The sequence below is a fragment of the Callorhinus ursinus genome, unplaced genomic scaffold (assembly GCF_003265705.2).
Source record: "Callorhinus ursinus isolate GAN/ISIS: 27379988/994484 unplaced genomic scaffold, GSC_fseal_2.0 scaffold14, whole genome shotgun sequence".
In the NCBI taxonomy this organism is placed as follows: Eukaryota; Metazoa; Chordata; class Mammalia; order Carnivora; family Otariidae; genus Callorhinus; species Callorhinus ursinus.
Window position 1 is genome coordinate 4,349,394 of NW_027397076.1, and position 12,148 is coordinate 4,361,541.

Genomic DNA, 12,148 nt, shown 5'->3' on the forward strand with positions numbered 1-12,148 from the left:
CGAGAGGAAACTACCCCCCCCCCGTGGGTTTCGAGTAGTGCGGTCCGGGGACTGCTAGGGGCGGGGAGAAAAGTGTTTACGGAACTGGGGCAGCCGTGCCGCTGGGAGAGCCCGGCGTTGGAGGCGGGGCTGTCAGGCGCTGGGGGGCGGAGCCGAGTAAGGAGGGGGTGTTGGGGGGTCTGGGGCGGAGCGGGGGCGTTGGGGGCGGGACGAGGCTGCGAGCGGATCCATTTGTGGTGGGGCTGGTGAAGCGCTGGCCTGGCTTGGGCTTCCGAGGCGCGGCACGGTGGATAATGGTACAAGCTCCCAGGCTGCAGGTGGACCTTCTACTACTGGAACACCCCTCATCTAGGCGGGGCGATCCAAATGGGGTGCCCACTATTACGCCGTCCGCACAGACACAACCCAACAGACAACACACAACGGGGCAGGTGCGTTCCCACGTGCGCCAGCAACCAACCTTGTCACCTACGTTTCTGTCTGCACCTCCACAGAAACATCGGCCCAGATTTGCATATGGCTGGACTGAAAGATTAGCTCCTGGGAGTCACACCCTCCCAGGTTGTCTGAAGACGTCAACTGTAAACTTCGTGTGCATGCAAAAGATAAAACATCTCACTTCCTCTGAAGTTCTGGGCAGCACCTCTCTGCGGGAGAAGTTTCAACATTGGTTAATGTAAATAAGCAGCCCTAGGGTGGGTTCTGTTCAGCTCTTGTGGATGTGTATCTTGCGGATGTACAGAAACACCATTCCCTAGCCGCACACATAAAAACCACTGTATCTTCTGTAAATTGGCATTGTTTGGGAGAAAATTTCATGCAGGAATGTTAAGTGAATTTTGTATAGGCTGAAGTATTTCTATTTCGTGCTGAAACCATGTCTGAATTGTGGAGGCAAAATTGGTTCTAGAATAAACCAGACAGGCAACATTTTAAAGGTGGATAGAAAGCCAGTCATCCTAGATGGAATAATTCAGACTTGTCTGGGGTTCAGCCCTGGCTCTGACATTAACTACCCAGCAGATCTTGGTCAATGGATAACCAATGATAACTATCTCATTGGGTTATGGTGAGGATGGAATGAGATAAAGCATCTGAAGGGCTTACAGCTGTACACAGTAAACACTAGTCAGTGTTAGTTATTGAAACTATCAGGCAAATCACTCTGAACAAACTTGGCTGCTGAGCTCTATAAATTTGTATTTGTGTCTCCTTATGCCACTCTCTCCTCCCTTCTAATATATACAACTTGATACAAACCAAGAGATTAAGGATAAAATGCTGTTGCCACCCAAAGGTTCTTTCCTGTGAGCCTGCCCTGGTTTCTATTGTTTGTTGGAATCAGCAGTCAGGGTAACAGAAGCCTCCAATTTCGATTCTTGCCAAATAACAACCACCACTCAACTGTCATCACCACCCTAAAAACTCCACAATAGAAGGATTAACCAAAAATATCCCTCCAACTTTTGGACACTGTGACAATGACACATTGCAGCTTTGCTTCTTTTTGTTAGCTTTATACGCACTTGTTAAGTATTGTTTTTGTGTTATTACATAACTTGGAACAGGTGAGCATGACTCAGGAAAGTTGTCCAGTCTACCTGGGTGACCAGCGGCCTGACCCTAGGCATGGCACTTATTTCAAAGCTCAAATATGTAACTCTCAAAACCACAAGGAAGCAACTTTTTTTTTTTTCAAAGCAGATGAGTCAAGTTTCAGCATGTGCTGGGGTGAGAACCTTAAGGTGGAGGCACAAGTGGGGTAACATCAGTGACCCATGCTGGGGAGAGAAAATATCCTGGAAACACCATCAACTGTTACTTTGACATTAAATAACTTGCTATCTGGAAACTTTTTGGTCAATTAACTGGCCAACCGCCCTGAGTCTGGCTTGTTTATAAAAAACCACTTTGAAAAATATAGTACCAAAGAAAATTAGGCAGTTCCCCTAAAAAATGAGCCTTGTATCGCATTCTTGCTCAGAGAGCTCAGGCAGTCATAGAATAAAACCTTCCTTGCTCAGATTGTGTTCATGACCTTTTGGGGAAAATGTCTAAAAGGCAAACTCTTTAGTAAGTAAGCTTTTTTATTTATTTTCACACCTAATTTTTCTAACTTTCCTTTCTGAACCACTTAGAAAATTCACAGTAATGCAGTTTGCTTACTATAAATTATGCAGTAGTCTAAATTTGTTCTATTGCCTTTGGCACATGCATGACGAAGGGCTGATCAAAATTATTGCCAGGTGAAGAACTAGAAATACTTATTTTCTTTTTACACATCATAAATCTGAGTTTTAAATTATAATGAGCCCTTGAAAAAAATCAGAAGATCCCCTAATGTAATTTGCAACCTCTCAACCATTTAACTTATAGAGTGGAGCTGCATCTCGTGCTGATTTAGCACAGTATAAATTCGACTATATGGCCTCAGATGGGACAGGGTGCAGGGAGCACAACAGAATAACTTAAATACTGGCAGTGATTTTGCCCCCTGTTCTCTCTATGGGAGTTGTGAGGCTTCTCTTCCTGAGTTGATCTCAGTTTCCAAGCTTCTGATTACATTCCAAGCTTCTTACCAAGGGCTGGCTCCATTGGTTTGCAAACTGAGCAGGTATACAAGGCCCTACACTTGGAAGAGCCCTATACTCAATTTAATGCTCTGCTGCTGCCATCTTGAAATTCTTCATAATTTTCAATGAAGAGCCCACATTTTCATTTTTCACTGGACCTTGCAAATTATGTAGCTGGTCTTGATCTCACCACACAGAACATCAGTCTAGAGTTTAAAGGTACTTATTTTCCCTTCACCTGTTCAAATCAATTATTTTATCTAGTGCTCAGTTGAAGAAACATACCTGTTTCAATGCCATAGGCAAAAACAAACAAACAAACAAACAAACAAAACCAAAACATAAGTGGGTATATCCCAGGTCTTATGGCCCATCAAAGAACCTTTCAAAGATAATTTTGACTGCATATGATTTTGACCTTATGTTCTTCCTTTGGAAATTAACCCCTCACATAAGATATGATTCCATTGTAGTGGAAAAATTGATTGCTTGAAATACCATCTCTTTTTCTCTCCCCTGTCCATCTTAAGGTGCTAGGAAGGGCTAAAAGGCAGCAAGGGTTGGGGGGAAAGGCAATAGAAAGTAGAAGGTAGAAAAAAAATTTGGCTAATATAAACTAGGTAATTGGTAACTAAATGTTCAAAATTTGACCACACCTTCTCATCAGCTTTTGCCATTCCTTTTCTTTTGGTCTTTAAGATAAAGGAGATTTAGATCACTGACCAGTTTTGACCATTTATCAAAATGTTGATGCTTGATCAAATTTCCAAAGCACAAGAAATAGTTTTCCCCTTGACTTCTCTGAACTGAATTAGCAGAAAATTGGAGGTTACTTCTCACTTCAGTTGCCTATACCCTCACATCTGAACACAGACCCAGACCCACTCTCCTCACATACAAAAAAGAAAAATGTTTTTAGAACCCACCCATCCCCCTTTACCCTCCATGGGCCCCCTCCACTTACCTGGAAACCACTGTTGTCCCCTGGAAAGCAAAAAGAGTGATGACCAGGAGGGAAGACAAGGCTGGGCAGGAAGTGGGAGGGGCCAAGGAGAGGTGAAGCTCTAAGGAGCACCTATGAGAAACCAGAGACGTGTTGGCACAGAGCCCTGATCAAGACAGTCACTGTCTTTACCCCACCTCTGGGCCAGCAGATGGTCATGTTCTAAATGCCTGCCCAGTCCGTCCAACCACAGATGAATGTTTATGCCCTCACTTTAAAAATCCATTGGAATACCCAGTGGGGTACAGGAAGAACTTCTGAAATAAGAGGCAAAACCCAAAAGACATAAAGGAAAGGTTTAAGAAATGTGACTCCTCAGATAAACTGTTTAACACAAAAACATGAGTTATAGAACAATGATTGTGGGGTGAGACCATTTCTGCTTAAGGGAGAGCTTGCATGAGGGAGAGCATATATGTATATTGTATTTATAAAATGCATAGAAATGGACTAAAAAGTGACCCTCCAAACTGTTTCAGAGGTAGATTGGTCGATGTTCCTGATTTATTTTATATACATACCACTGGCTTATTTCTTTTCCAGTGAGAATGTATTCATTCATATATTACTCTGTAATTCACACTGCCACACAATGGTACTACTCTTATCATTGTATGCCCTCTTAAATATACCTTTGTGTTGGTGGGCTAACACTACACAATAAATAGCTTTCCCATCTTCTTTTTATTCGTATTTTTAAAAGTCATGGTAACAAATGGAACTTTTCATATAAACTATAGAAAGGAATAGATTTGCGAAAGATCCCTCACTACAGTATTTCAAAATTATTTCTGCTGTAAAAGTAAAAATGATCACTTTTTAGATTGTTCCTTTCAAGTCTAACTCTTGGACAACCCAGGTGCATGGAGTTTACTTTCATTTTAAAATACACGTTGTGCCCCAACATGTGACCTCTAAGGGTTTTCTTCTTTTGATGATAAACTAGACAGGCATTCTTTCCCAAAGTGGTATGAGTCTTAAATAATTATACTACCTTTTGAGGATGAAAAATTGAGAGCCCTGAACATTCAGATGTCTGCACAGTAGCTTTTACCTGAGTTCCTGTGTGTTCTAGTGGAAGGTATTATATCAGGGCACTGAGGGTTTATGACTGATCAAAGTGATATTCAGTGACTCACTGAATTGGCAGGTCAAGAATAGAAACCAGAACTCATTTCATGACTTACTCTATAAACACACATGCACGTGTACACACACACACATACACATACGCACGTGGTGTCACATGCAATGTATTACCCATTGGTGGCACAATTATCTAATTTCCATAAGAACTTGTCAACATGCATACCAGTGCTATATCAACTAAGTGCTCAAAGTATAAGCACATTCCATTCCATTACTCTATAAGGGGCTCATGTCTTCCAGAAAGCAAGGAAAATGGATTGCTGCCAGCTCCCCTAAAATATGAAGCTGTTTATGTTTCTCTCATATATATAAATATATGAAGCAGTCAGAGAAACTAAAAGAAAAGTAAATTCTGCTGCAAGAAAATCTGGAGTAAAGAACAATTATAATGGGGCGCCTGGGTGGCTCAGTCATTAAGCGTCTGCCTTGGGCTCAGGTCATGATCCCAGGGTCCCAGGATGGAGCCCTGCATTGGGCTCCCTGCTCTGCCGGAAGCCTGCTTCTCCTTCTCCCTCTCCCTCTGCTTGTGTTCCCTCTCTCGCTGTGTCTCTCTCTGTCAAATGAATAAATTAAATCTTTAAAAAAAAAAGGAACAATTATAAGGCAGTTCTGGCCAATTCCCTAGAGGCAGTCCCAGCTGTGACATTGTTTATGTTACAAGTTCACCTGCGTGTATCTAATCAGCAAATCCTAAAAAGCTGAGTGCAACATAATTGTGTACACGTGAATACTAATGCTCAAACTGAATTCTTTATTTAAAGGAAGGCCACTGTGGTTCTACTGTAAGTTAAAATTTTTAAAAAAATTACAAGTTTATGTAGACCAAAACTTTCGAAGAGCAGATCAATTAAAGTACCAACTAACCATATATAAAAAGCAAATGTAGTATAGTGGAAAGATGTGCTTCAGATTCAGGTAGACCAGAGGGCTTATAGCCATGTTCTTCCACTCATTATACATATGCCTTTATCGTCACTGGTGTAAAATGGGGATAATGGTGTTGTGGGGGCCATTTGTCATTTTGGTGGCCCAGCTTCCCAAATCATCCCTGTGGCATGGTCTTAGGTATGGGTGACTTCCTTTAGTTCCTTCCCAAGCCTGATTTTTCAGCCTTCCTCTAAATTCCATGAACCCACCCAAGAGCAGTTGGTATGTCTATTCAGAGGAGGTGTCTATTATTTGCCACTAGGCATCTTGACTAGAACAAATACCCCACAGTTTGTTGGAGAATTAAAGATAATATGTATAAGGAGTTGAGTAGAGTGAGTGCTAGGTACATTGTATGGATCAATTAACTATAGCTACTAATATCACACTCTTATTATTTACTGATGTAATATTCATAGTTTCAATTGGTCCTGAGCAAGTTAGAGGTCTGTGACGTGATATTATGCCAAGGAACAAATTTGAATCCACAAAGTTGGTGGTACAGGAGCCATTTACTCAGCTAATGAGTGAGCCTAACAGATCACTCAATATTTACATGTCAGTGTGAATATTGCTATTCTCTCCTCATTAGACCAGTAAGTCAGGATCCATTCAGAAAAACGAGAGTCTGTTCCACTTAGTTCAGTTGAGGGAATTCAATGGGCAGAAGCTATTATACACAGGAAGAGCTCAAATCCTCTTATGGGATGGCAAAATAACCCAGATGATAGAATCAGTGGGTATCGACTTCCATCCCTAGAGCTAAAGGAACAAAGGGAGAAGCCTGGGAGTCAGGACTGTCCAGTGGGAGGTGAGACCACAGAAGGAGGGACTGAGAAGAAGAAGGTAGAACCCTAGGGGAGATAAGCCACCACTGGAGAGGTTTTTTTCAAGGTGTGGTGGTTGGGGGTTGAGGGGAGGAAAAGGAGGGACTGGAGTGGGGGCTTCTCCCCTCTTCCCATCTTCCTATCTCCTTCCAGAGCCCCCCATTAGCCAAACCCAGCCTGAAGCCAGTTAGCAAAGGAAGCTGGGAAATGTAGTATCCTGGGTTTAGTCCTCCCTGAACACACAGCAGAGCAGGGGAAGGGAAGAGAAAGGATCCCTGAGCAAGTGGAGAAAGAGCCAGATGACAAGTATGGTAAATTTCATTAAGGGTAAAAAAGGGTCATCTATATTTTTAAAAGTTAAATCTGATGGCATTTTATTAGGAGAACTATACTCTAGATTGATATTTGCTAATTGGGGCACTCAAGAAATACCCCAGGATTCTATTTCATAAAGCTACATTTAGCAGGGGAGCCATTCTTATAATGCCTAGTGCAAAGTTTTGCATGTGTGAGGCACTCAACAAATGTTTATTTTATAAACAATTCTATAAATGAGTAAAGACTATATTGGTTAAACGCTTCACCCCCACCATTGTTCGGAACATTGTTACCAATGGGAATAAAAGGGGAAAATAAAGACCATAACTGGTATTTTCATTATAAGAGAAGGGTGAGAGAGCTAATAAAAAATGTATTTGAATTGTTATCTGATTCTCTGCTTTTACACGTTCAATTTAATTTTTCAAAATTTATTTGAAAATTGTGGAGGGGGGTGGAGGAGACAGAGCCTCAAGCAGACTCCGTGCTGAGTGCAGAGCCTGACCCAGGGCTCCATCTCACAGCCCCAAGATCATGACCTGAGTTGAAACCAAGAGTCGGACGCTTGACTGAGCCACCCGTGTGCCCTGTGTTCAATTAAATTTTAAGAAATATTTCTTGACTGTCTGTTATGTGCTAGACATCAACAGATGCAAGGAAAATATCAATGAGCAAGAAACCATGATCTTCGCCCTTTTGGAATTCACAGTCCAGGGAGAAGCCAGGCAAAGAAATGCGCTATTTTACTACTAAATGACAAATGCTCTGAGTGGCTAAGAGCAGAGATATAGAGTCAAACAGGCAGATCAGGAGTCTAATGCCTGCGCTGTCATGAGTTGAGTGATTTGGGGCAGGTTAATTTGGCTAAGCTTCAGTTTCATCTGTAAAATGGGTGAGAAATGATACCTTCTTCTTAGTATTACACACATGGGAAAACAGCTGGTGCTCAGCAAAGCTTAGCAATTTTTTTATTATTATTATGTACATTATTATTATTTATATATAAACATATATAAATAAAACATATTTTTATGTTTTATTATGTACATTATTATTATTAGCTCATAATAATACACACTCTCTCTCTATATATATAATAGTACACTCTATTATATTAAGAACAATTTCCCCCAAACTTGGGTATCCGCTAAATGTTGTCCAAAAACTTAGAAATAGGCAAAAGGGATTACTGGATGTCTTTTCAGTGTAGTGCTATGTAGTGCCTTATAGCGGCAGACACATTCAAGGATTAGCTGATTCACTAGGACTCTGTACCCTTGTTGGACTTCCTATTTACTGCTGGTTCAGATATTTTACAATTTTGGAAAGGTAGATGTTCATTTATTGAAAACTGATAAGAACACAGATAATTCTTGTCTAGTACCAATACTAATGAAATGAATTCTATTCCATAGAAAAGATAACCCCAAAGGTTTATTGTTTATCGCCCTGTAAGACATTAGCCAATTTTGTAACTACCCAGTCATCTTATTCTGAGATTTTTTTTAAATGCCTTCGTGATGGGCTATATAAACCTCTGGTGCTCAAATGTTCCTGAAATTGGCTTTATCATTTTATTGGCTACTCCCCTTTAATTAATAAAATGAATACTTTTTAAAACCTGAGTTTGTGCTATTTTATAGAGTCACATATTTCAGTTTTTGACAATCATCCCTTCATAAATAGAGGTCAATCCAAGCTGCTGAGGAAGAGCATGCAATGCAGACCCGAGGACCTGCTATGCTACCCAGAGACAGTGTTATCTAAGGAGAGAGAGGGATAAAAAGTTAACTCAGTTGATTAGATGCAAGTTCATAGATATAGTATTTGGGTTAAATTTATTGTAGAAAACTATGGTTAAGTTTAGCCTAACGGACGTGGAAGAAACTTGGCACCGCTTAGCCAAGAATCTGGATTGGTTTGAACTATTTGGTGGTATTTTTACAGTTTTCAAAAATGGCAGGAAATGGCCCACTTTGGCGCCACCTGCAGACTGGGAGGTTCATCATTCTTGCTATATGAGCTGAAAAGGTCACTGCATTTTCTAGATCTAGGCGGACAGTGCTGAGAGATTTCCTCAGGGGCCCAGAACTGAAAAAATAAGCTTGGTGTAGAGGGCATTGCCATGAGTGGGTTTTAGCCACAGATAAATTATGCCAGAATTTGCATGCCACCGACCCTGGGTCTCTTATCTGTGACCTACTCTATTCATTTGCATGATTCACAGGCCCTTTGGGCATTTATGCTACCTCCATGAAGAAAATAAGGGCCTTGAGCAATATTTTCACCCGAGGATTCCCACTAAACATCACTAGATAGAAAAACAGACTTCAGGCAAGCTTTTAAAGCATATATCCATCACACATGCCCTGTAATGATTTGATTCCATAAAAGTCCCTCATTTTAGACTGTGAGTTCCTTGTGTTTAAGGACCATATCCAATTCATCTTCACAACTACGGAGACAAGCAGTCTGAAGGTCCAGGTGCAGAACTAGGATGCTCATTCCACATGGCCTGGCTGAAATGATTGGGATTTGAAGTATTCTTGTCCACCAGCAGGAGAGGTTGTGCCCAAATTCATGAGCACCATAGGTCTAGCTGGGCTGCTAGTGTTTTTTTGGTGTTCTTCTCACCAGCCACCTCCGACTCGCAGAGTGCCTGGTGGCCATGGCCAAGACCACCGTGTTTCTTCTGGGCAAGGTCATTGCCATGCTTGCTCCATAAGAACCAGGGGCGCGGGTTCTTCTTCTAGAGCAAAACTCTGCGTCCTCATCAAGCTGTGTCTTCATCCAAGCGCACCTCTCTGCAGATGCCAAGAGAACAGGAGGTACTGCTGCTGTGCACTGAAGCCCACAGTAAGTGATGCTGACGTTTGCCCCAAACCCTCTGTCAGACCATAATCTATCTTTACATCAGTCTATATTCTTTTACATGGTGCCCATCACATAGCATGCACTCGGCGCATGCAGACTGATCGATAACATGACCTTAGAGGCAAAACTTCTAAATATCAGTTGGGAGGGCAGAAAGCTAGTTGATGAGAGATCAGTGATCAGGAGGAGAATTAGCTCTGATAAACGTTAAATGTAACTGTTCTTTTCTTTCTTTTTGCTTGCTTGAAAACCAGGAAATATTCAAGTTAATCAGAGGGATCAGAATGCTAATTGTGAAATTGAAGAAGGAAGCATATTCCATTATGTCTGTTTAAATCGGAAACAGATCTGGTTGTCCTGAGGAAGAGCAGAAGATATGTGAGAGCTGAATGTAGAGGTTCTTGAGAAAAATCTAGATGGGTTTTCTGGAGCTAGGATAAGCTGAAACAAATCCTTGGCAAACCATGAAAGATTAAGAATTGGTTACGACTACCCAGAACTTTGTGAAAACCCATGTTTGATCAAGCAGTGTTTCAAACAATTGTAACTATTTATAAAGACACATAACAATCTAAATATTTCCTTTGGGGGATAGGAGCGAGAGTGGGAGAAATTGGCATGAAAGAAATTAGCATAAAAGAGGGTGGGTTTATTAAAAAAACAAACAAACCTAGATTTGAATTGTAGTCTTATCACCTATCAGTTATATGATTTTAGGCAGGCTGCATAGTCTTTTAGAGTGTGAGCTATCCTATCTGTAAAATGGAAATAATAATGTCTAACTACTCAGAAATCCCGCAAAAATGAAATGTAGGTAATATGAATATGTGTCAGTGGGCGCCTGGGTGACAGTCATTTAAGCACCTGACTCTTGATCTCAGCTCAGGTCTTGATCTCAGGGCTGTGGGATCAAACCCTGCATTGGGCTCTACGCTGGGCGTGGAGCCTACCAAAAAAAAAAATAATAATAAAAAATAATATGTCAGAGACTGTTAAGCCATGCATACCCATTTTATTTTCTTTTCCCCCAGTGCACAGTCTCCCCTGTGGTTAGATATTGACATGTGACTGAGTTCTGGCCAACAGAATAGAGGGGAGAGATGGTTGCCACTTTCCAGACTGGCCTGAAAACACCACTCTCCCCATTCATGGACTGTGTGCAGACAATGTGGAGGCCTTGGAAGAGAGAATCACGAGATGGAAGGAACCTGGGTCCCTGGCTGCCTTCTGGTCAGAAATACTCACTTGGACTTTACGAGAATGAGATGTAAGCTGTTATTTAGATTTGGGACAGTTGGCTTTACCTTCATTTACTTTATATATATATATATATATAAATTATCTGAAATATACCTTCATCTATTATATCTAATATATAAAATAAATGATATATTTGTCTATCATTTCTATATTATTAATCATCTTATCATTAAAATAGAATATCACATATAGTATATATACTATATATATTTTTATTATATATTTTATTATTTTATTATATATAGTATATAAAATATATAGTATATAAAATAAATATATAATATATTCATTTATTATGTAGTCTATAATAAAATATATAGACTACATAATAATATAGCTATATTATATACCTTCATTTTTACACTAAATATAATGACATACAGCATATACAATATATAATATATAACATGCATAGACCCACCCTTTGTGGGAGGCACTTCAAAGAATTTGTAGACATATTTTATTTTATTTTTTTAAGATTTTTAATTTATTTATCTGACACACAGAGAGAGAGCATAAGCAAGGGGAGTGGCAGGCAGAGGGAGAGGGAGAAGCGGGCTCTCCACTGAGCAGGGAGCCAGATGCGGTACTCGATCCCAGGACCCTGGGATCATGACCTGAGCCGAAGGCAGACACTTAACCATATGAGCCACCCAGGTGCCCAGACATATTTTAAAACTACCATGAACCCCTCTTATGCTTTAGGGACACTAAACCCCATCGATCCCCGAATTTGCGGCCATGCTTCTACACACTGCCCTCTTCTTGCAATGCCACTGAGACCACAAATTTACCTCCCAAATTTCTACTCACCATTTAAGATTCAGCTTAGATGCCATGTGCATTATAACGTTTTACAGGCCCACATTCGGAAGTCAGTACACCTTCTCTGTTCTGCCCATGGATCTCTGTTTCAGTTTCTCTTAGGTGACCTGAATACATAGTTGTTGACGGACAAATAGAAGAGGATAATAAAATCTCAGGCGTGAAAGTGACCTTACGTGTTACTTAGAGCATTCTTTTCGAGTTTGTTTCTATTCATGTTCTTTTCCCCTCTGAATTTTTACTGTTTTGAAAGTAGGGACCAGGTTTGACTTACCTTCATAACCACTCCCCCCTGCACCCTCCCACTGCCAGCCCTCCCAGCAGGGCTCTGGCACAGCAGGCTTTCAGGGAGGATGAGCGAAGTGCACAGGCCTGCCTTCCTCAACACATCC